A 23,670-nucleotide genomic window follows, 5' to 3' on the forward strand; every position below is an offset into this window, starting at 1 on the left:
GCAAACATACACACATAGACACCCACACATGCAGGCACACCCACACACACAGACACACACATGCAGACACACAGACATGCACACATATGCATACACAGAGACACACACACACACACACACACACACACACACACACACACACACACACATGCACACACGCACACAATGTGAAATAAATGATATGGTTTCTTTTCCATTTCTAGGCACAAGTTTTAATGTAATTTAATACTTCAGGACCTTAAAGGCCTTCTAAAAACCTGCTGCCTGAATATCTGATATCATAAGCTCTGTCTCTAACATATCTATCCAGTTCTTTTTTAAATACATGAATGGATTCCAACTTTTTAATTCTTAAAGGCAAAGAATTTCACCATCATCCATCTCTGAAATGGAAGACCTTTTCAAAAACATAGTTTTGCATTTACCTATTTCTACTATAACTTCAGCAATTGTAGTGCTCATCTTATGATTCACCTTAAGAACATCTATCCGTACCCCAAATTGTTCTGCATGAATACATTTATACATTGCAATTAAATCCCCGTAAATAATGTATAGCTGACTGAAAATAATATCTCTTTTAATCTTTGACCATAGATTACGTCAAGGCTAACTCACACTATTCTTTCCTTTTTTCTGTACTAACACTACTACTGTAGTATTATCTTCTCCTCACCTAACTCCCTAAATAATCTGCACAAACTCCCAACTAGCCATCATTCTACCTCATGTCTTCTCGTCCTACTCTCTACACTCACCTAGTCTCCAGCAACTACTTTCTACCACACACCTCTTTATCTCTCGTTCTGCCTCTCCTAGACCATCTCCGTTCACTCTACTCATCAGGTACATTTAAAAGTGAGACACACTAACAACTACATTTCCAAATTCTGCTTGATTCATTGTTTAACTATTAATAACCATAAGGTATTTTGCTTACATTGCAAATATTTTAGCAATTTTTTTATCTCAGGATATACTTATGCTTCCATGTCTTTCTTTACTTAATATTCATATAATTTTCCTTTGTTTAAATTTATTGCCATGTAGTCTTATATTGCTCTATAGTGATGTAAATCTCTATTTTGTATGTGGAGCTTTTCTCCTGAGGCCTTTGCTGAAAATGGGTTAATGCCCAGTCGGATTTTCCTGGTAAACAAATGTCAGATAAATAAATAAATAAATATCTAATTTCTCTCCTTCCTTTAATCTGCATGTAAAAACCTCTGTATTTTTTCCAAGCTACCAATCAATTTCATACTATACATGCATATGTTACTTCCATATTCCATCACTGATGTTATCGGAGCTTTATATATAGGAACAAGAACCTCCCTATTATTGCTAACAATACTTCTTAGTATATTCCTCATGTCATAACACCTTCAACTAATATCAATCAAGCAGAATTCAAAATTTAACTTAATATCTACTTTCATTCCCAAATCCTTAATACTAGTCACAGCTCTTAACACTACATTATCCATTGAATATGGATAACCTAAATTATGCCTACAGTAATACAATAATGCATAGTACATGACACTAGCTTTCTTGTTGGTGTTAAACATCATGTCTGGCATCATCAACAACTTATTAAGCTCAAGATGATGGGCTACAATATTTTGAGTAACTTTAAAATGTACGCTTGATAAGTAAAGACAGTACAGAATCTCTGAGCTCCAGCATTTTCTTGTGATGTAGTTTGAAATGTTAGTCTAAAGCAATGGAGTAAAATGAATTATTTGTTGAACTTAATATCTGTTCACTCACCACTTTGGTTAGAAATTTCCCCTTCAGAACATGCAATGCAGTCAAAGCAGCAGACGGGTCTCCCTTGTTGTCTTGCTTTTCTGAACCCTGGAGGACAACTCTCAGTGCAAACAGATCTGGGAACCTTATAGTAAGCATATAATGTCATAAAGGCTTGATCAGTTTGATGTTTTTTCGTAATAAGCCACAAAGTTCTGAATTAAAAAAAAATGCTTCTTCAAAGACTGAACACTGCATATAAGTAATACACAATATATGTAGTACATCATCTAATAATAAAGATCCACACGTCTGTTACTCTCTTCTCATATGTTTTGTGTTTAATATCTTATAAAGAACATAATAATGCATTTTTGTTCACATATTTTCATCACCAGCAGACACTGATATATTTTGACTCAGTAGGAAGTAAGACTGATGGTTTGTTCAAGAAGAGGCAGATAAGAATGTTAAATATATTTTAGGTGAGTTTCAAATGCTTTATTAAAAATAACTTGCAAGACATACCATAAAGTGTAAATTACTGCAACTTTCCTTGGCTGGAGTAAAACCTAGAATGGTATTTCACAACATACTGTATCAAAGATACATATATTATTTGTAGAAAATGTAGATCCAGTGCTAAAAGTTATTAATGCTTGAATCACCACTGATTACCTTATAAACATCTTTCATTTGAGGTGACACAAACATTAAATGAGATTCAAATGTTTCATTTTTTTAAATTCACTTACAAAGCAGTGCATTTTACATGAATCACTATAATTGTACTTGTCCGGTGTAAAATCTAGACTGATACTTAACTCTCCACTGTATTAGTTATACACACATCATTTACATTTACACAAAATGAAATACTGCTTAATGCTCTTAATTCTTAAACCATCACTTATTATTTTGTATACTCCTTTAAGATGAGGTCTTTCATTACAAAGTGTAAAATTGAAAAGAAACAAAATGCTGGTCCACAGAGACTCTGACCATGCATAGTAAAAAGCAGTAAAATACCACTAAATAGTGAAAATTCAAGAAATAGTCTCATAGAAACTGTGCAGTAGGATTAGTGCTTTTGTTTTATTCATATAAAACCTCATTGGATAAAATACAATACAAAAATTCTGGTAAATAGTCTAACCAGGTCACATCACAGCTAAGGCCCCTAAAACTAGTGCAAATTTAAAGCACCAGACTCTTAAAATACAGAGTGTTAAAAATACAAAAGGAATGTATTGTGAATATATTGAAATAATCAAAGACCCATCAACTCATCAGCTTAAATGTTAACCCATACATCACAAGATGGGTTGTAAACTGGCTGAGTGACAGAACCCACAGGGTCAGAGTTGCTGGCGCCATGTCAGACTCAAAGCCTGTCACAAGTGGTGTACCACAGGGCTCAGTCCTGGGCCCACTCTTGTTTGGCATCTACTTTTCCGAAGTACAAGCAAACACAGGAGGGTTATGGCTGACAAAGTTTGCAGATGACTGCAAACTGGGCGCCATAGTAGAAAACACATCTGACACAGATATCCTTCAGAAGGGTCTCACAGAAACGGATAACTGGTGCCAGAGCCATGGCCTAAAGTTAAATGCCAAAAATGCATAGTCATACCCTTTGGGAAAAACAAGGTTACCCTAGCTACCAAATAGGTGGTAATCCACTGAGCACAGAAGAAGTTATCAGGGACCTGGGGACCCAGGTTGATAGTAGTCTGTCATTCGACACCCATGTAGCTAAAGTAGTTAGGAAGACCTTCTACATTGCCCACCTTATCATGAAGGATTCTCATCTAGATCAAGGGAGGTCATAGTCTCCCTATACTCATCACTCATCAGACCAGTGATTGAGTACAATGCCCCATTCGAATGTATCTGACCCGACACTTGCAGCAGCTGGAGAGGCCACAAAAGTTCCTCACCAAAAGGATAAAGGGTCTCAAACATCTGTCCTATGCTGCCCGACTGAAAGAACTCCAGCTCTATTCAGTCGCACCGCTTGCTCAGAGGTGACCTTTGCCTAACATACAAGGCCATGTCAAACCCAGATTTGATGAATATGCTTCACCTCAAAAAATCTAGATCCATCAGAGCCACAAGGGCGGGAGACTTAAACCTCGACACGGCTATTAATAGGACGTGCTGGAGGGATAGATTCATCACCCAAAGACTCCCTATGCTGTGGAATAAAATCCCAGTATATGTGAGGCAGAGCACCTCGTTGGCCTTGTTCAAGAGAAATCTTGACCAATGGATGGGAGATCGCAGATATACCCCAGGGATTACCTCAGTGTCACTGCTCGACAGAGGCACAGCAAAATAATGGGTATAGTTCCCCATACTAAAGGGGTGGCGTAAGCCACAAAACTATGGGCTAGGCTTGTAAATGCCCTCGGGCAGATAGCCTAGTATGAACCTATGAACCTATGAACCTATGTATGCTTGTGAGTTCAAAAAATATTAAAACAACAATAGAAGAAATATTCTTGTAAATGATAAAGTACTGTATTCAAAATATTGAAATATATTTATGGAGCTCATTCCTCAAGTCATCTCTGTAAATGGACTAGGTAGATCAGAGGAGCTAATCCATAGATTATCACATCATGCATAGCCACGTCTTGGGAAGCCAGGCTTGTCTGTGAACCACTAGTGATTGACCATCATTTGGCCATTGCTAGAGCACAACTGGCCAGCTTTTTTCCAGAAGTTTAAATTGCTGGAGTATCAAGGATTTCCCTTTTCCCATGATGCTGACTTGAAGAAGGCATAAAATCATGTACATTGAAATTTCTTATAGGAACAGAATAGATTCCTAGAACCACTGATGCATTAAATTTGTTCGCTGCATTTGAGGAGTGAGTTATGTTCATATTCTTATCCTTAAGTCAAACACATGCTGGGCACATTAACATAAGAAGACTGTGCCAAGAGTCTGATTTGTCTTCCCTCCCATTTGTGATTTTCATGAGCAGGATATCAAGTTGCATCCAAGGTTCAGAGAACATCCAGTCTGCAAATATGATGGTTGAATATCTGTTGTATCTGAATGACACTTTTCTTCTTTGCCTCAGGTATTTGGTATCTTTAACATGCACTGGAGTGATTTCTGGTAAATTTGAAGCAGATGGAATAAAAAGTCAATATCACCAAATCACAGGATAAAGGTTTCTCCCAGCAAGAGTGTATTGATCTGTGCATGTGAGACTGGAATAGATACCTTGGGTGAAGGCATGTAAGTGTTTTGGGGGTCCTTGTGTATAACTGAAGGTTGAGGGGATGGGGAACTTGACTAGGAAGTGGGTGCAGTAGCAGTGATACTGCAATCTCTTTATTGGACTCTGGTGGAGGGATAATAAATGAAACACTCTCAACTTACCAGTATATGTCCCTGTCTTCATCTGGGGTCATGAGGTTTGGGTAGTTACTGATAGGATACGATCATAGATACTGTAAATCTTCTTCTTCTGGATGGACAGGAGTTCTAATTTCTCTCCCTGTACTGCTGTTCCCAATTAATATATGACAGGCTGTAAATTCATACTGATGGCACCAAATAATGTACAAGAACACTTAACTTTAACAGTCTACATTACATGTAGTTCTGGTAATAGCCGTCACCTGCCTCACCCAAATAATCTTTAAATTGTAAGGCTATGGATCATATATTCTGACCTCAGTGTTCTGCACTATAACCATACTAACAGTAATTGAGACTTAAAATTACCAATGGTAGCATGTAACAAATAACAGTTAAAATATCCAATACCTACTTGAAAAATAAGCTTTCCAACTCACACACCAAGTCCTACAAACTATTATTCTCCCACAATATGTCCAATTAGAGATCACAACATTGATTATACTAAAGGAATCCATTGAGTCAAAGAAAACAAATTCACATCCCATGTCAGGTTTCAGAATAGGTACATATTCTTCAGTGCTTTAAAAAGAAACTTCTTCACTAACAACAAAAATATATATTTTGGTGTAACCTTTTTCTACAAACATTTGAGTCAATACCTTTAATTCAGAAGTTAACCCAAAACTGACGTTAATTTCAGTTTCAGTTGGTAGTAAGTTAGATCACCTGTTAAAAGTGCCTAACAATCCTTTCAGTGGAACTGTACAATGTGGATTTAACAAAATATTTTCAAACATTCTGGTATAGTGATCATTTCCTTATTGATAAAGAATTAGAAAAAAAGTTGCTCAAGCACAAGTCATTGCTTTTGGCAATTTGTTCTTCGAGGACTGCACTGATAAACAGCAGTGTTTAAATTCCCTTCAGGGTTACTGTCAATGATCTCACAAGTAGAACATTTGCCTTTGATGCAGACATTTCTTTGTTCTATTACCAAACCAGGTGGATTGATAGCTTAAACTGCAATTATGGGGGTGGGGGGAGGGGTGCAGCACTCTTGAGTGTGTCTTCCTTCATATGAGACATCAAACTAAGTTCCCATTAGCTTGAATTAGTGGTAGACAAGGCAGATGTAAAATATCCCATGGCAACAATCAAAAGTGTAGAGGCCTTTTTTATATACAAAAAGAACTCTTATTTACATATTTACAATATTTACAAAACTCAAATATATAGATAAACAAATCTGTTTATACATATTCATAATTTCCTTTACAGTCCTACAAAACTTTTATCCCTATTAGACACTCATTTCTTTTTCTATAACAACCATCTAATTTTACTTAATATTGTTATTAAAACACATTGACCATTAAACATAATTTCATTTATTTTTCATCCCATATAATCCATTTAACATAAAATAACATTTTATCTATTCTTTTAACATATGCTTTACTTCTATTCTTATAATATCCATATTTAATCATATGCATGTTTATTTTATCCACTTCTTTTATATCTTCTAAAAATCTTCTTTACATAGTTTTCCCAATAAAGTTTTTACTCTTTTTCATTTCAAAAACACATGCTCCATAATTTCTTCTTCTTCTTCTTGACAATGTAAACATATTCTATCACTTTTATTTTTGTATGAAATATTTCCTTTTGCCGGCAATTTATCTATTACCACTCTCAACAAAAAAGTCAAAAAAAAATTTGTTCCAAAGTTTTATCTTACCATATTTTATGACTTGTAATATTTTTCTTATATCATTTCCTTTCTTTTTACACTTGCCTCTTAAATCATAATTAAAGTCTCCTGTTATTATTTCAAATTTCATTTCATATATAATTTTATCCTGTCATAATTATTACTAGATAGTATAAAATCTGATTAAATAATCTTCCCCTTCCTTTACAGTTAGTATAAGTATATAATGTTTTAATTCTATATACTTGTTCTTTCCATTTTAAATCTATAAAGGTAAATTTTTCAGTTTTTGTTAGTTACATCTATTTATTATATTTTATTTATTTTACATTTGTTGACCGGGATAGTCCGACTGGATGCATGTCCATTTTCAGCAGAGGCCCGGGGAGGAAAGCTGCAAGGTACACGCAGATAAGATTACTTAATACAGTTTATACAATGGTTACATGCTTAAATTTCAAGTTATACAGTTCCAAAGTTTGAGAAAACCCAGGTGTAAGATCAAGGTATGTAACATAACTAGGCTAAGGTACAGTTTTTAACACAATACTAGAAGAGAGTTAGTCAGGTTTGATACATTGACATAGCCAGTTTAGTTTCAAATACTGTTTGAGTCTTTTCTTAAATTGACTCAAGTTGGTTTGTAGGGTAATATCAGCTGGGAGGGAGGGAGTTCCAGGTTCTACCTACAGAGTTGACAAACAGAGAGTCACTGGCTAAGTTATTAGTTTTGACAGTTTGAACTAGCAATCTATTGGAAGATCGAAGAGGTCTAGAATTATTATAGGGGGTAATAATGTTTTAAGTGCAGGTGTATTGTCAGGATGGTTAAGAACTTTATATGTCACAATAAGTTGGTTATACGGCATCAGGCTGGGCAGTTCTAGCCACCCAAGCTTGTTTAGATTGATACAATGGTGTATCCTAAAGGGCAAAACAGTGGCACATCTGGCAATGTGGTTGTAGCTGGTAGAGAGTTTGTTGAGAATAGTCTTGTTTAAGTTGATGAGTAGAGGGGATGCATAGAGAAGAGTTGAGAGTAGGTGAGAGTGTACAATGGCAATTCTAGCCAATGGGGTTAGGAAGGATTTAATCCTGTAAAGTGACCCTAGTTTTTTTATTGATGTTTTTGATAATTTGACATGCAAGTTGAATTTAAGATTATTATCTATGATAACACCTAGTAATTTTCTAGAGGTGTCTGGGGAGATTATAGTGCCATTATTGGGTTTTATGGTAAACGAAAATGCAGTGGACCTATTAGTTGGGGGGAAAAGTAGCAGTTTTGTTTTTTGGGGTTTAAGATTAGACAACAGCCAGAAAACCAGTTTTCCACTATGTTGAAAGTATTTTGGGTTGATGACCACAGATCTGTCTGGGATGTGGCCAAGCAGATCAGGGTGGAGTCGACTTCATATTGAATACTGCTGACTTTTGGGATGACAGTGTAAAGGTCATTGATGAAAATGGAGAACAGAAGGGGCCCTACTATAGAAACCTGGGGAACACCAACGGAGTTGGGTAGGAGGACAGATAGTTTATTTTGACAAAGGACAGCCTGCTGTCTATGGCTCAGATAAGATTGGAACCACTGAAGGGCTTTAGTGTCTAGGCAGAATGTTTTCAGGGTGTGGATTAGTAGTTGGTAATCAACCATATCAAATGCCTTGGAGGGATCTAAGAAGAGGGCTGAAGTGGTACTGTGGTGAGGTCTGAAGCCATGCTGACAGTCAGCCAAAAGATTATTCTGAATTAGGTGGTGAGGCAGTTGTCTATGAATACATTTTTCCATTATTTTGGCAATCTTTACTGTATTTATACAGAATATGGCTATACCAGAACATTTGTCATTTCCCAAATTCCAGACTATCTTTCCTCAACATAGTTTCTCTGTTTGTAATCTTTCTTCATTTGTTAAAATTGAGTCTTCTAATATAATTACATCTGGGAGTGCTACAGAATCCTGAAAGCCCAAAATCCTGAAGCCCAAAATCCTGAGACCAAAATCTCAAAAGTTCAAAATACTGAAAACTCAGAACACTGAAAACTCAAAATACTGAAAACGCACAGGATACCAACACTTACTATATTTCAGCACAAGTACATACAGAAACATATTACCCTTCAACTATATGCAGGGGGACAAGCTCCCCTGCACCCCCACACCCCCTGCTACTTAAATATATCAGCTCTGAGATAGCACTTCACTACACTAAGTGTAATCTCGGAGTTGATATATTTAAGTACCAGGGAGTGCAGGGGGCACAGCCCCGCTAATGGGGGGTGCGGGGGGATTTTTCCTCCTGCTTATACTTGGAGAAGATTAATATGGTCTGTCTTTTATTTGTTTCTGTATGTACTTGTGTTGGACTATAGTAAGTGTTGATATCCTGTGTGTTTTCAGTATTCTGAGTTTTCAGTATTTTGAGTTTTCAATATTTTGAACTTTTGAGATTTTGGTCTGAGGATTTTGGGCTTTCAGGATTCTGTAGTGCTCTGTTACATCTCTATCACATGTATTACACCACTTCAAAATCCCCAATCTTCTTACAATATTGTTAATGCCATTCACATTTATAGAAAACAATCTAAAATGCTAATTTTCCCTTTTCCGTACATTCATGGTTTCATAAGTGCATAACTAATTACTAGACTAGCTTTCTTAATAGGCCATTCTAAGACTAGCCAATTTACCTCACAAAGTTGACATTCAAACACAGTACCTTGTGTCTGTAAGTTAAACAACTCAACCATTATACCAACCCCCAATCATTAGCAGTATATATTCTTTTTCATCCATTTCCTTTCTTATTTTCTCTTGTGCTTATCCCTTTAAATTTCCTTTTTCAGTCTTTTATCCTTTTACCTACAGAATTCTTTAGCTTTTACTACCTCCCGACGTATCTCTTCTTTATCACTTATTTCAGAAACATCTATGTCCTCTTTACTATTTTTTCCTCCTCCAATTTTTCTTCTATTTCTACTACTTTTAAAATGTCTTACTTTGTTCATTTTCTTCCCATTCTTCTTCTTTTTTAATATTCTTATTTTCATTTTTGCAATACATCCATAAATGTACAATTGTGTTACATTTATAACATTTCAATTCACATTTTTGTATCATGTCCCATTTCCCCACAAATATATTTTGTTTTGTCACAGTTACTTATCAAATGTTTTTCTTTTCCACAAAGAAATGTGTTTTGGGTTGTCCCTAGTATTTTATGACACCACTATTCCCCTCTAGATTTATTTTTCTTGGTATTTGCATATTTTTGTTTTCTTTCTATTTTAGCACAATATTACAATCCTAGGTATCAGTCCATAAACCCGTTTTGGCATAAACTTTTGCAATGCTGAGTACTTCTTTACATAAACCTTTCAAATGTCATTTCAAAGCCTCTCTTTCTACCTCTGTTAGAAATTGTACACACATTTTCTTTTTTGTATCCCTGTTAAGAGCTTTTATCACATAAAGATTCCTTAGGTTTCAGTCTTTCTTTTTTTCATATTCCCCAAGAAAATCTTCCACTGAAAAAAATCCTCAAATATGATGTTACAAAATGCCTCTCTGTTAATAGGAATGCATGCTATTACTGCATTTGCTTTTATACCCAAAAGAGTTGTTAAATTGTCCCACACTTCATACCTGTCCATTTCTTTGTCTTTTTACTTTGAGTCCTTATCACATACTTCCATTTTTCATTTTCTTCTGCTACCCCACTTTTGCCTTTTTTTATTTGTCATGCCCATGTTTTCTTTTCCATCTCACCACTATTCTTCAGGGTTGTCTCTGCATCCTCATTTTGTATTTTTTTCCATAATGTCCTCCCAGGAAACAACTCCTTCATTTTATGGCTCACTCCACACCACCATTTCTTTAAGTAAATCATCCTGCAATCCTCCTGCCTGGAGGGTTGTGATTATATATCCATCATTTGCTGACTCATCTCGATCAAAAAGATTTATTTGAAGTATTTCCTCAGAATTTTGCTCATATTCTTTGGTCTCGATGTTTGGTTTCACCACTCCATCATCTCCTTCTCTATTTATCTGTCTCCCTATTTCTCTGGGCTGCCTCTGTGCCTGGAATGGAAACTGAAAGTGCTCTCCCCAAATGGGTCCCACTCACAACAATGATGAGTAGGGTTTTTACTGAAATACAGTCTTATATACAATACATATTATTTACATATTTACATTATTTACAAATATTTACAAGCATTCACTTCTTATACATTATATTATATCCTGCTCACCCCCCCAGCTTTTCTTCCACAACCAAAAGCATATTTTTCCCAAAATCTTTGCCAAATCCCATTTTCCATTAAACTTAATTTCATTTATTCTTTTAGACCATATTGTCCAGGGAATATAGAATATTATTCTGTCCATTTTCTTTGCTTCTTTTTGTTTTTTTTCATCATCATAAAAACAAATTCAGTTTATATCCATATTAAACTGTTCCACCTTTATAATACCTTTAAATATGTTACATTTACTTATTTCATTCCATAATTGCTTAACTCTAATACAGTTAAAAAAAACATGTTCTGTTATTTCATACTCTCCAAATTCATGACAAATTCTATTTTGTTTACTTTTATAAGGCATATTTGCTTTAACCAGTAACTTTCTTAGAGACAGTTTCCATAACAATCACTACATTCATAAATGTTTTCATACCATTAAATTTCCTTTTTGTTGCATTTTTTTCCAATTCATAACTCTTTCCATGGATCAACAAAACAAAAAGCCTTCATAATACTCTGATACCATTCCTTTCTATATGTTTCTATCTTGTTCATGTTTTTAATTTCCATAATATTTTATTTTGATATTATTTTATCTCATTTATATTTTCTTTAAACCTTTTACCTGTTTCCATTTTTTTTCAGCAAAAACTGATACTTATATTTTATAATAAAGTTTATCAAACTTCCTTCTTCCTTTATATAACATTTCAAAGCATTATATAAATTAATTGATGCTGCATATACAAATTGGGTCGATTAGTTCCAATCCCTCTTGTTATTTCATCATATAAAGTACTCCTCTTTTGACAGGATTTAATCTGGAGCCCACATAAAAAAAATAATATATTCAGCAATTCTGTTTCATATAGTATTGGAATCATATATACATTTGCCATATATGCAATTGTTCCTAGTATCATAGTATTTATCAAACAGGCTTTCTTTCTATATGAGATATGATTTCTGGAAGGAGATCATATCTCTCATCTCACTGAATATCTTTTTCCACTGGTCTTCTTTATATATATTTTGTCCAAATGTAATACCGAAAACATTAATAGCCTCCATATTAAATACTATATCCTTTATATTTCCTATTAGACCAAATCCTTTACTCTTTCTTCTTTATTTATACAAAGACCAATCTCTTTAAATAACCAATTTAATTTTTAATAGCTTTACCCATTTGTTCCACATTACATAATATAATAACATCAGTGTAAGTATACATTACAGACAACTGTAGTTCATTTAATATTTTATAGTCTACCATTTCTGTCAATTTTGTTAATTTTATTCACTTTTACATTCATAACTAATGAAAAAATAATGTTACTAGCTGGGCAACCTTGTCTTATTCCTGATTTTATTTTCAGTTCCTCACCTATCCATCCATTCACATCAATTTTCACATAATTCCTGTCATATACTGTTTTAAATACATGTATTATTTTTTCCTTACATTATAAGACTTCAGTATATTCCATAATGTTTCATGCTGAATTCTATCATGTGCTTTACTTATATCCCCATCATAATTTTTGCATCATCATTTTTTATTTACAATATCATCCACTACCTCTCCAATAATCCCTAACAATTCTTGGGTTCCTTTTCCTTTCTGACCAAAAACAGTTTTCTCATATATCTTTTCCATTGTATTAATGTTTTAGTTATAATTCTTATAAAAATCTTATAATCTGTGTTGTTTAAAGTTATTGGTCTCTAATTCTTTATATCATCCTTATCCCCTTTTTCCAAATAAACTTTATAACACCTGTCCATATCTCTGTATACTCAATTCCTTTTTTTTAACCATTCATTCATTACTTCTAAAAATTTGTCTTTTTGCCAATTCTCTAATCCGTTATACATATGGCATTCTATACCATCCAAACCTGTTGCTGTATTCATATTAATATCTTTCAAAACCTCATTTAATTCATTAATACTTATGTTTTTTCTCCAAATATTCATTATCTTTCTTATTTAACCTACTTATTACATATTTTTTCTTATTACTTATTTCTTTTTTGTCAAACAATTCTACTGCATACTCCTTAATGATTTCACTTTTAACTTTTGTGTTTTCACATATCTTCCCTCTTTACTTTTAACTTCCTTATTATTCTTTTTCTTCTTTTAACTGCATCTTCCTTTTTTCCTTGCAAAAAAATATTTCTCTTTATATAATCACTTATTAATTTTATCTTGTTTGCAGCATAGGATGGTGGTTTGTAGGATGATGTTGGTGATCAAAAAGAAGAGGAGGAATGTGAGGGCAGCACCAAGGATCAAATGGTGGAAATTGAAAAAGGGTAATTGTGAGGCGGAGTTCAGGGATGAGTTAAGACAGGCACTGGGTGGCAGTGAAGAGTTACCAAATAGCTGGGTAACTACAGCAGAGCTAGTAAGGGAGATGGCTAGAAAGGTGCTTGGTATGACATCTGGACAGAGGAAGGATGACAAGGAGATGTGGTGGAATGAGGAAGTACAGGAGAGTATACAGAGAATGAGGTTGGCAAAGAAGAAGTGGGATTGTCAGAGAGATGAAGAAAGTAGACAGGAGTATAAGGAGATGAGGTGCATGGCAAAGAGAGAGATGGTGTAGGCTAAGGATAAGGCATATGAAGAGTTGTATGAAAGGTTGGACACTAAGGAGGGAGAAAAGGACCTGTACCGATTGGCTAGAAAGAGGGACTGAGCTAGGAAAGATGTGCAGCGGGTAAAGGTGATAAAGGATAATGAGAGAAACATACTCTCAAGCAAGGAGAGTGTGTTGACGAGATGGAAAGAGTACTTTGATGGGTTGATGAATGAAGAGAATGAGAGGGAGAGAAGGTTGGATGATGTGGGGATAGTGAATCATGAAGTACAATGGATTAGCAAGGAGGAAATAAGGATAGCTATGAAGAGGATGAAAAATGGAAAGGCTGTTGGTCCAGATAACAAACCTGTGGAAGCATGGAGGTCTTTAGGTGAAATGGCAGTGGAGTTTTTAACCAGCTTGTTTAATGAAATTTTGGAAAGTGGGAGGATGCCTGAGGAATGGACAAAAAATGTTTTGGTACCGATTTTTAAGAATAAGGATGATGTGCAGAGCTGTAGTAACTACAGATGGATTAAAGTGATCAGTCACAGCATGAAGTTATGGGAAAGAGTAGTGGAAGTTAGGTTATGAAGGGACATGATGATTAGTGATTAGCAGTATGGTTTCATGCAGGGAAAGAGCACTACAGATGCGATGTTTGCTCTGAGAGTTTTGATGGAGAAGTACAGAGAAGGTCAGAAGGAGTTGCATTGTGTTTTTGTAGACTTAGAGAAAGCATATGATAGGGTGCCTAGAGAGGGGCTGTGGTATTGTATGAGGAAGTCAGGCGTGTCAGAGAAGTATGTAAGAGTGGCACAGGATATGTACGAGGGTAGTGTGAAAGTGGTGAGGTCTGTGGTGGGAGTGAAAGATGTGTTTAAGGTGGAGGTGAGGTTACATCAAGGATCAGCTTTGAGCCCTTTCTTATTTGCAATGGTGATGGACAGCAGTCCCCTTGGACTATGATGTTTACAGATGACATTGTGATCTGCACTGAGAGTAGGGAACAGGTGGAGGAGACCCTGGAGAGCTGGAGATATGCTCTAGAGAGAAGAGGAATGAAGGTCAGCAGGACTAAGGTAGAAGGCAGAATATATGTGTGTGAATGAGAGGGAGGATAGAGGAATGGTGAGGATGCAAGGAGTAGAGGTGGCGAAGGTGGATGAGTTTAAATACTTGGGATCAATAGTTCAGAGTAATGGTGAGTGAAGAAGAGAGGTGCAGAGAGTACAGGCAGGATGGAGTGGGTGGAGAAGAGTTTCAGGAGTCCTTTGTGATAGACAAGTACCAGTAAGAGTGAAAGGGAAGGTCTACAAGAGGGTAGTGAGACCAGCTATGCTATATGGGTTGGAGACAATGACATTGACAAAAAGGCAGGAGTTTGAGCTGGATGTGGCAGAGTTAAAGATGTTAAGATTTGCACTGGGTGTGACGAGGGTGGACAGGCTTAGGAATAAGTATATTAGCGGGTCAGCTCAGGTTGGAAGGTTTGGAGACAAAGCCAGAGAGGCAAGATTATGTTGGTTTGGATATGTGCTGAGGAGGGATGCTGAGTATATTGGGAAAAAGATGCTAAGGATGAAGCTACCAGGTAACAGGAAAAGAGGAAGGCCTAAGATAAGGTTTATGGATGTGATGAGAGAGAACATGAAGGTGGCTGGTGTGACAGAGCAAGATGCAGAGGAGAGGAAGAAATAGAAACAGATGATCCACTGTGGTGACCCCTAATGGGAACAGCCAAAAGAAGATGATGATGACTCTTTCTTTTTGTAATACATTTTGAAATATACCCTGTCTTAATTTCTTGTACATATTCTTTTCCTTCTTCTGTTCAATGCTTTCCAGAAAACAAATTTTATATTTTTCTTTTAAACTAATCTACCATATTAAGAATAGCACAATTCAAACCAGAAGATAAAAAAGCTCTTGCTATAGCATAGGTGTGTGACCCTTTAAGAATCAATTGTTTGTACAAGGAAGTTGGCGCCAAAATGTATTTAAATATTACAAGAGCGCTCTCAATCATGGTTCTGAGGAAGTCTGATATTATTCAGATGAAAGCGCTTAACCTTTTGTTGCTTTGTGTGTTTCAATAAACGGTGGAATATTTTACTCTATTTTGCTGTCCGAGCTTTTGGAGACGTCTCGTTGACGACCTTTCTGGACTTTTTATCTTCTAATCTACCATATTCTCCAATTTTCATAAAAGTCTCTCAGCCTTATATGATTTTCCTATAGTGTATATACTACTTTTCTATCATTTTGTTCTAATTCTTTCTCTTTTAACCTTTTAATTCCTTTCCATATTTTAATATATACTTAATTTTCTTGTACTTTTATCCATATTTCCAAATGATCAGAAAATCCTGTATATTTAACTACTTGTTGCATATTTTTATACTGTCTGATATCAGAAAAAAGTAAATTTTAGTTGTAATCTCATTTCTTTTATATACCCAATGTGTATTCTCCCATACTCTTAATTTGCCACATCTCATAATTTCATCAACTATTTACCATCATATCCTTTCATCTTATTTATTCTCAAATTACAATTTAAATCTCCTGCCAATATTATATCCATATTAAAACATGCATAGTGTAAATTTTTTTAACCATATTTTCCCTTTCTTTCTTTGTCACATATGAATATATTGCTATTAATGCAGGCTGCGGTGGTGCAGCGGTTAGCGTTGTCACCTCACAGCAAGAGGTTCTCCTGTTCGATTCTTGGCTGGAGCGCCTTCTGTGTGGAGTCTGCATGTCCTCCCTGAGGTCAAGTGACATTAAAGACATTCAGGTAGGTGCGTGCATGAATGGGTGTGCCTTCTTTGAAGGTTGGGCTGGCAACTCAGCACCATAAAAATCCACTGCCAGTAATTAGCAGACCAAGAGTTCTACTTTGGCGACCCCTAACCGAGAAACGCCGAAAGACAATTATTTATATTATTATTCTAAAAACACTTTTATTCCATCTTAAATCTAATATAGTAATACGTCCTAAATCTACTGATGTCACATCTAATACTTTAATATTTATTTGGCATAATATAACACATTTCTTTACCAGTATTCCATATTACTATTCCATTCCACATTTTTTCTGTTTGCATTCTTTCTTTTTCTGTTATTAATCTAATGTCTTCTAATATGATACTGCGAGCATCTAAAACAGCACACCATTCTAATATACCTATCCTCTTCTTAATATTTTTCATATTATTAACATTTACAGCTAATACTTTCAGTTTTTCCAAAAATGTGGAAGGAATTCTTATCCTTTGCCCTTCTTAATTACTTTAATTTTCACACATTGATATTTTCTTATCCTTTCTTTAACCCTTTTCCTTATTGTATTCTTCTTACCTTTTAGTAGCTTCCGATTTACATACTCTTCATCACTAGTCTCATTATTTCCTTCATCTCTTTTTCTTTAAAATTACTTAATATAACCTTAGTTGTTTCATTATACTCTGGGCCTTCCTGAATAACATTTTTAACTTGCTTCAGATTTTGCATATTTTTTTCAGCTTTCACATGTAATTCAGCATTCTCACATTCCAAACAAACCTGTTCAGTATTACCACATTGTTTACATTTCAAATCACATCTTTTTAGCAGCATGTCCTGTTTTTCTACATGTGTGTGTGTGTGTGTGTGTGTGTGTGTGTGTGTGTGTGTGTATATATATATATATATATATATATATATATATATATATATATATATATTTATATAAAACATTTTCATTTTTTACATTCAGCTATTAAGTGATCATCTTTTCCACAGAAGAATCAAGTTTTGGGTTGTTGCCTATATCTTACAAAACCTCTGTTACCAATCACATTTATAACACTTGGTATATGTTTTATATTATTATTTTCCTTATTGAAAATAATACCACATTCCCATCTCCCAGTTCAAAGTCCTCTTTCATCATTGACTTTTGTTGTGTCCATTACATCTTTGCAAACAGGCAATAAATATTTTAAGAATCCACATCTGTTCTAAATTGAATCTATATATATATTTTTTAGTCTGTCTGAGAAATGATTGAATAACACATTATGACCAAGGATATATATTCTTTTTTCTTCATATTTTCCTGTAATGTTTTCCATATGCTGAGCATTTTCAAAGAGTAAGTCACAAAAAGTATCTTTATTAATAAGTATGAAAGCTCTTACATCCTTTTCAGTTACATCTAAAGGTGCGATCATGGAGTCCCAGACCTCATACCTATCTAAGCCTTTCTCCTTCCTACTGCATATCCGAACTGTATACCTCCTCTTTGTCTCCTTCATTATTTCTTTTCTTCCCTCTCCTACTTTTACAGTTTGCACATAAGTCCTTCCTTCTGTTTCACTTTCTTTTGTGTCTTCCTTGATTCTCTCCATTATATCACTCCAAGATACTTCTACAGCATTACCCAGTTCACTTGGATTGATCATCTGCTCCAAATAATCATCCCAAAACCCCCACACTGGAGGGTTGAAATAATACATTCCTTTTGGCTATCTGGCTCCTCTTTCAACAACTTCTGCTGGAATACCTTCTCCAAATCAACCTGCACTTTATCTAACATAATGCTCTGTTCAGGCACCTCCTGCTCCTCTGATACAAATTAATTCTCCATTCTACACTCTTTAACTTCTGTAACTGGTAGCAAATCTATAAATTCCACACTATTTGATGATTGTTTATGAAAAATTGTAGAAGCCATCTCTCTTCTGGTCTCTTCAGGCTGCCTTCATGTCTGGAATGGAAACTGGAGAAATGGAAGTGTTACACACCAAATATTCCCCCTACATAAAGAGTAGAGTTTTTTTATTAATATATACACACTACGTTATTTACATATTTACATTATGTACATCTATTTACACATCTCCATACATTATAAACATCAATTTAAGCATTTCCCCCTGCACTATTTTATCTACAACCAAAACACTATTTTTTTCCAAAATCTTTGTCAAAGTCCATTTTCTATTGCATTTAATGTCGTTCAGTCTTTCGTTCCATATAGTCCAGGAAGCATAAAATATTACTCTCCATTTTCTTCACTTCTTCCTGTTTTGTGTACCATAAGAACCACACTCTATTATATCTATGTTTACATTTTCAAACTTTAACATTTTCATCCTATTATCTTTACATATTTCTTTCCACAAATTATTAACTCTTTCACATTTCAAAAACACATGCTCAGTAGTCTCAAACTCTCCGCATTTATTACATATGCTATCTTGCTTTTTTGTATGGCATATTTGCCTTAATCTGCAATTTTCTAATAGACAATCTCCATAAAAAATCATTACATTCTTTAATCTTTTTATAGTTATTATATCTCATCATTATGGCTTTTTTCTTCTATATTTCTAAATCTTTCCATGGATCAATACAATAAAATGCTTTCAAAATACCTAAGTACCATTCCTTTCTATTTTTCTGATATATATTCTTTTTTATTTTCCATAACACCATTTTGTGTTGGTTCTTTTTCATTTCTTCATTCACAACATTTTGCTTTGCTTTTTAACTTCCATTCCTTCCCACAATTTGTTGTATTTATAATATAGTATCATAACGTTTTTATTTTCCTTCATAATTCCTTTTAAAGATGCTGCAAATACTATTGGGTTTATTAAACCCACAACTCTTTGCTCTTCTTTCATATATCGAATACTTGTCTTGATTGGATTCAGTCTAGAGCCCCATGTAAAAGAAAATATTAGCATTAGTTCCTTTTCATACTTAATAGGAATCATATAGATGTTAGCAACATAAGCAGTTTTTCCTATTATCATGGTGTTCAACAAGTGTGCTTTTTTCTATATGAAAATATATATGATTTCCAAAAATTTGTTGTATACTTTACTTCTTTGAGTACATTATCCGTACTTTACTTCTTTGAGTACATTAACCGTGAACTTTGGCCCACTAAGACCTGCATGCAATCAACTGAACGCATAAGTGAAGTTAAGTAAAATTTTATCTGCACTTTTTTTCAAATATACACGATTTAAATTAATTTGTTTTGTGTTGCATTGAGCAATATCTAACTGGAAGTTGTGACTCTGTTCTTTTCAGTTAAGGCTTGTTAAAAGACCTGCATAGCCAGTGATAAGTGGGGGTAGTTTACTTCATTGTTATTCAGTTTCTGTCTTATACAAGTGGTACAGTGAATTATTTTCTGTTTAAACTGTGAGCTTTGTCCAGCTAAGACCTGCATGCAATCAACTGAACGCATAAGTGAAGTTAAGTAAATTTTTATCTGCACTTTTTTTCAAATAATACACAATTTAAATTAATTTGTTTTGTGTTGCATTGAGCAATATCTAACTGGAAGTTGTGACTCTGTTCTTTTCAGTTAAGGCTTGTTAAAAAACCTGCATAGCCAGTGATAAGTGGGGGTAGTTTACTTCATTGTTATTCAGTTTCTGTCTTATACAAGTGGTACAGTGAATTATTTTCTGTTTAAACTGTGAGCTTTGGCCAGCTAAGAGCTGCATGCAATCAACTGAACGCATAAGTGAAGTTAAGTAAATTTTTATCTGCATTTTTTTTCAAATAATACACAATTTAAATTAATTTGTTTTGTGTTGCATTGAGCAATATCTAGCTGGAAGCTGTGACTCTGTTCTTTTCAGTTAAGGCTTGTTAAAAAACCTGCATAGCCAGTGATAAGTGGGGGTAGTTTACTTCATTGTTATTCAGTTTCTGTCTTATACAAGTGGTACAGTGAATTATTTTTTGTTTAAACTGTGAGCTTTGGCCAGCTAAGACCTGCATGCAATCAAATGAATGCATAAGTGAAGTTAAGTAAATTTTTATCTGCACTTTTTTTCAAATAATGCACGATTTAAATTAATTTGTTTTGTGCTGCATTGAGCAATATCTAGCTGGAAGTTGTGATTCTGTTTCTTCAGTAGATCCCCAGCGACCCTCCCTGTTTTTGTCTTGGATCTTGATGGCTTTGAAACTGCCCACCCTTCTTGTAAATTTGCACTTGGATACTCCTCCTGGGCCCATCTCATTTGCTCACTCAAAAAAAAATGTATCTGCTTTTACTGTATTTGTGCTTCTTCCTACTTTATTTTGCTTTTATGTCATCTTAAAAGTACTCAATTGTATTTATTACTGCTTGATGTAACTCATTCTAAGCCTTTTAGTTTAAGCACTTGGGCTTCAGACCAGTTGTTTTACATTAAGAGGGTTCGTGGTCTGCACTCTTGTGGGAGGAGAGGCTGGACTCTGCCCTTCTGAGCTGGGAATTTCTGGTTAAAGGCTTATAGAGCCTGCATATTTGAACTGCTTCTTACTGAAATTGGTACACCTTGTTTGCTGTAGCATAGACTAGATCCAGGCCTGCTGAATCTAGCTTTGTTTGTATAACTTGAGCACTAATCCAGGCATTCTTTAAAGTATTCAATTGCATTTATTACTGCTTGGTAGTAACTTGATTAAAGTGTAGCTATCATTCTAAGTCTTTTGGATTAAGCACTTGGGCTTTAGACCAGTTGTTGTACATTAGGACGGTTTGTGGCCTGCACTGTGGTGGCAGGACAGGTAGCTTACATCCTTCTAAGTTAGGAACTGCAGATTGAGAGCTCAGTGTCTGTTATTCTAAAAGTGTAATAGTTCTGGTTTAAGCACTTGGGCTTCAGGCCAGTTATTTTACATTAAGAAGGTTCGTGGTCTGCACTCTTGTGGGAGGAGATGCTGGACTCTGCCCTTCTGAGCTGGGAATTTCTGGTTAAAGGCTTATAGTGGTACACCTTGTTTGCTGTAGCATAGACTAGATCCAGGCCTGCTGAATCTAGCTTTGTTTGTATGCTTGTTGTTTGTTTGCTTGTTATTTCCCTGAAACGCTAATTCCACCTAAAATGCAGCTTTTCAGTGCTTCTGTGGATCCCTAGTGATATCTGCATTGCTTACTGTACTTATTTCCTTGTTTCACTTGAAAGAAAGTTACTGTTTGTCATTTTTGCATTGAAGTTACCTGTAACACATTGCATTTAAGTTACCTAGCACTTGCTCACTAAAGCAATTATATAAGTCAGCACTAAAAAATTAAAAGCACTACACCCTCACAAACTCCCCTTGAGTACCTTGTTCCCCATTGGCCCTTTTTTCAATTATAAAGGAATTCCCAATACTATTCTAGCATGTCCAAAGGTCGGTTGTCAATCTCCTCTCTGGTCCAGCTGGTGAATCTGAGAATCTTGAGGCAATGTTACAATTGCCTCATGTACACAGACAACCCTCTCCTCCTCCCAACAAATTCCAACACATGTGAGAGATGCAACCATATAGCCAAACTGGAGGCTAAGCTCTCTCAACTCAGTACTAGCATAACCAGTCAGGAGGAAAAGGAAACCACAATCACTACAATTCCAGTCTCACATAGACCTACCATGACAGAAAACCAAACACATAAACACACAAAAACATACTCAGAGGCTCTAAATAAAAATTTGCCTAAGCAGCAGAGACCTCCAAAGCAGACACCCAAGCAACCGCTACCCCAAAACAAAACACGTGCAACACATAGCTCACAAAGCCAGTGTGCCGAACAGTCACAGCCCTTAAGGCTAAACAACACACCTGATACACTTGTAATAGGTGACTCTATCGTCAGGCACACTGACGTCCTGCTCACCAGACTGAACAAGGAGAAGGTCACGGTGAGCTGCCTGTTGGGCGCTAGGATCTGCCACATAACACAAGCACTCAGGTCACTCCAAGGCAAGTACAAATATGACTCAGTCATTGTCCATGCTGGTGTGAATGACCTGAGACGTACCTCCCTTGACTACATGAAAAGAGACATAGAGGAGCTCTCTGAGCATGTAGCCCAGGCCGGTATGACCCTGACCGTGAGTAGCATCTTACCCTCACCAAGAATAATGCCACAATATGAAGACAAGATGATCAATTTCAACAATTGGCTTAACTATTGGTGTCATTCAAATGGGATCCAATGCCTGTCAGCCTGGGATGACATGCTCGACAAGCCACGATGCTTTGCTAGGGATGGTTTGTACCTGTCACCCCTGGGCTTTCGTTTATTGGCAAAGGCTCTTGCTACCCCCATAGTGATTTTTTTAGGCAAGGCTCAAAAGACAAACTCACCTCCATAGGTATCACAAGGGATAAGAAACTAAGAGCAATGCTACTCAACGCCAGAAGTCTAAACCTCAAGATGCATGCACTTGAAACTCTCCTTAGCATGGAGAACATCGATATCTGTGCAGTAACAGAAACATGGTTGAAGGCTCCCGAGAGCACCCAAGCACTACCAGGTTATACCTCATACCATGCTTTTCGGCCCCAAAACTTGGACTGAACCACAAAAGGAGGGGGAGTATCAATATTTGTCAAAGATACCCACACCTCCAGGTTGGTGGCACAGCACAAAGCATCAGAGACTATCCATGTGCAACTAACAGTGGGTAAAACTGCCTTCCAGTTTATAGCCTACTACAGACCACCCTCCCAAACCCAGGAACCCCACTCGGCCTTCCTGAGAACACTGGAAAATATGAAGGTCTCTCCAAACACCATTATATTGGGCGACTTGAACTACCCAAACATAGACTGGGAGCATTACTCTAGCTCCAACACCCTAGCCCAAAGGTTCCTAGAATTTATAAACTCAAATGCTATGGAACAACTTGTTACCACTCCCACAAGAGGGGAAAACATACTGGACCTGATCATCACCAACATGGGGACTCTATGCTCCAGACCAGAAGTGTATCCCTCACTGGTAAGATCAGACCCTAAACTAATCTCACTGGATATTCACATCCCAACCCCACCCCCTGCCCAGAAAACCACAGTGAAAAACTTCTCTAAAGCAAATTTCACACTCCTCAAAACTGAGGTGGAATCCTTCAAAGCCCCCGGGCCTGTGGAAAATATGGCCCAGACTGCAGAATCCTTTATAAACGCATTCTATGAACACCTT

The sequence above is a fragment of the Protopterus annectens genome, chromosome 3.part1 (assembly GCF_019279795.1).
Source record: "Protopterus annectens isolate FY-2018-M chromosome 3.part1, PAN1.0, whole genome shotgun sequence".
Classification (NCBI taxonomy): Eukaryota; Metazoa; Chordata; order Ceratodontiformes; family Protopteridae; genus Protopterus; species Protopterus annectens.